Genomic DNA, 3,636 nt, shown 5'->3' with positions numbered 1-3,636 from the left:
CTGAGAATTAGTATAATTGAAATTTTTTCGCGCTTTTGAGAGGAAAGAGGGTTTTGAATCAAGGGTTTGGATTTGACAGCTTTGTTGTTTGGGAAAGACCAACGGGCTGCGCCGGTTAGTGAGTGCAAAGGAGAAAATTAAAAACTCAAGTTGAATCTGATCATGATGGATTTAGATCTTTTTTATTTTTAACATAGGTGATTATATTATAATATATACTCATAATTTTTTTTTACAATTGATTACTTCTATATTTTGTAAATATAAATATTTGAATTTAATATATTTATAAAAAATAATATTCTATTTCTTTATTGAGATTACTTTTCGACTTCTAAATATTCAATTTTTATTATTTAATTTAGGTTTTATTTTTATTAAAAAAATCCGTACGTTGAATTGAATGAACACAAATAAAATTTTGAAATGAACACTGTCACTAAAATAAATAACTAAAAACCAACAGAGTTTGGTTCAAGTGGTAAGTAGCTTAATATCGCTTAAGCAAAAACTGAGAGTTTCTTTTTTTCATAAAAGGAAATTACCTAATGAATAGATGGTCAAGCGCAAGAAAAGATCATCGGGATTTACCTAAAGAATTAAAAGAAATTAGGTTACTCATTGATCAGAAGGCTGGCACAGAGGTATGTATTTGAATAACAAAATATACTTTTAATTATCGTTATATAATTAGATTATTATTTTGATAAGAATTATATATATTTATTTTAGTTTGAATTTGCTCCTTATTGTACTGAAGAGATGATGATTTGCAACCCGCATCACTTAAGAGGCCCATTAGATTCTGGATGGCGATGGTCCCTCTAATATGTTATGCTATTGTCGAGTGGCATCCCACTGATCACGTGTTCCGCCAATTTGGTTTTGTACAATCTATTCCAGAAGCACCTAAGAATCTCGATGATTTGCATATCATTGATAGACGGGGCAAAAAAGAAGTCAACTGGTTGCTGAAGCACTATGAGTGAGTAATGATATGGGAGGATCGACGTAGGCGCATTCCCCGTACAGAACCCATTTATATGGATAATTACTCGGTTGCAGATAGTTATTATGAGTGGTTCAACAGGAACGAGAAACCATTCATATTTTTCGAGGAAGCACGAGGCGGGAGCATTCATCGACGTCGACAAAGACGTCCACCATCACAATATCATCGTCCCCGACTCGTGGACAGAGAGTAGTCACTTCCGAATCGTCCTTAGTTACAGCATCGGAACTTTCACAGCAACCACCATCTATACCGATGTACATTCCGCAGTCGTTTCAGATGGCACTACAGCCATATCAGATGACACCGTGGCCATTTCATATGCCACTGCAGCTAGGTCAGACGCCACCGCTTCCATACCAAATGTCACCACCGCCGTAGAGTTATATGACCCCTCATGGAGGATATTATATTTCCATGTTTGTAGATCCAAATCAGGGTTCATATGCTGGTTATTTGGCGGGTGAAGCTTCACCACATGCACATACTTCTCCTGTACAGTTTTCGCACTCAACGCAGTCGAACTTTTCGCAGTTTTCACAGTTTTCTATGAGCGGTGAGATAATCAATCATACACCTTCAGGGTCCTTATTCTATGGAGGTGCTACATCGTCATTCGTCCCTCATCAACAAAATGTATCTACTCCTGATGATGATAATGATGATGATGATGGTGATGGTGATGATGACGAGAGTGAGGAGTCATAACAAGTTATATGAATAATTCCTCCTCAAGACAAACAATCATCGCCCTGCGGAATACATTCAAGACGCATGCATCGATAAAGTCATACACTTCATTATTTTTGTATTTAATTTTTTTATTTACCAACAATTGCAATATTTTTATTTAATTATTTACTTTTTATTACTTAATTTATTTTGTTTGTTAATTTTTATTACTTAACTGTTTGAATGTTTTTATTATTTAATGCTTTTTAATTTTTTTGTTGTATCATTTTCTTGTTTAATTAATCGGTGATGCTCAAATGACATAACTGAAAGTAAATGAAAATTAAATTACAGAAACTTACATTTCATAAACAACTACATCAAGCACAACATCAATGGTTACTTGATGACAAAAGAGATGTACATTTTTTCCTAGTGTGTCCTAGGTTTCTACAATGCCCACATCTTTTGTTTTCTCTGGACGTTTCCCGAATATTCATATTACAATGAATTCGAGTGGATTTTGGACGACCATGCTCCCTTAAAAAGGATAGATCTGGTACAATCGGAAGTCAATTTTGAACCTCATTAGGGTCTTTCTCATTACCTATGGGGAACTCAAATTCATATAACTTTGTTGAGTTAATCGATCGACGGAATCGGCCAAGAGGGGGTGAATTTGCAATTAAAAATTCGGTGGAAGTTTTTTGCAGAAAATTGAAAGAAATTGCACAGTGATTTACAGTGGTTCGACTTTCTCAAACAAAGTCTACGCCCACTACCTTAGCTATCCACACTAAGGATTTTCCAACAAATTCACTACTTTGTTCTTTCTTTTGAGGCCAAAGAGATAACCTTACAACTCCCTCAAGAATATACCCTAATTCTTGAGAACACTCTTTCCCAAAGAAAAGATTACAAATTCGCAAACTTACAAGAAAAACCTCACAAGGCAAATATGTTTGCACAATTCTAGAACAAAGAAAAGAACACTCAAGAATGAATACAACTGAGTACAAGTAGTGTTCTTGAAAGCAAAATGAATATTTAAGAAAAATAGGCTTGAAATTGCTCAAACTTGAGGTTTGATGCTTTCTCTTTGATTCTCTCTTGATTCTTGATAATTGTTGTTGATCAATGTCTTCTAAGCTTGTTTAAATACTCCTTGAATTGATTCTGAACGTTGGGGATGATTAGTGGAGTTAATAGAGTCGTTTGAGTGTGAAAGCAATTAATTAAAACAGTTCGGAGAGTCGGTGCATCGATGCATGACCATAGTGCATCAGTGCATCAGTGTAAAATTCAAATATTTTGACCGTTGAAACACTTAGTGCATCGGTGCACTAAGTATGCATTGATGCATAAAATGCATTTGATGTTTTGAAAAAGCCTGAATGCATCGATGCATGGTGTGTGCATCGATGCATCAAATGCATTCGATGTTTTCATTTAAAATCAAAGTGCATCGATGCATGTATAGTGCATCGGTGCATGAAATGCATTCGATGTTCAATTTATTCAATGATGCATCGATGCATGTATTGATGCATCGGTGCATGCCTTTGCAAAATTGATTTAAGGCTTGATTTTGGTTCAAAATACTTTGTGAAAATTGTTTCAAAAATAGTTTAAGTACAAATCATAATTTTTTACACGTTTAGTAAGGATTAAAATTGATCTTGAAAGACTTGGAGTAATAATTTGATATTCGATTAATTAATCGAATATACTTATAAAAATCTTTTGTAAAATCTTAAAATTCATTTATACTTAATTTGTTATATCGAAATATCAAAATGTTTTCAACAATCTCCCCCTTTTTGATATAACAAAACAATTGTGTAATTTTAAGATTTGTTTAAGAAAATCATTTTGAAATCAATTTTGATTAAGATTACTCCCCCTTACTATGACACACATTTTTCTCCCCCTTTTTGTTAAATCAAAAAGAC

The sequence above is a fragment of the Hibiscus syriacus genome, unplaced genomic scaffold, assembly GCF_006381635.1.
Source record: "Hibiscus syriacus cultivar Baekdansim isolate YM2019G1 unplaced genomic scaffold, ASM638163v2 tig00116962_pilon, whole genome shotgun sequence".
Classification (NCBI taxonomy): domain Eukaryota; kingdom Viridiplantae; phylum Streptophyta; class Magnoliopsida; order Malvales; family Malvaceae; genus Hibiscus; species Hibiscus syriacus.
The sequence above is the reverse complement of the archived record's forward strand: the minus strand, read 5'-3'. Positions refer to the sequence as shown.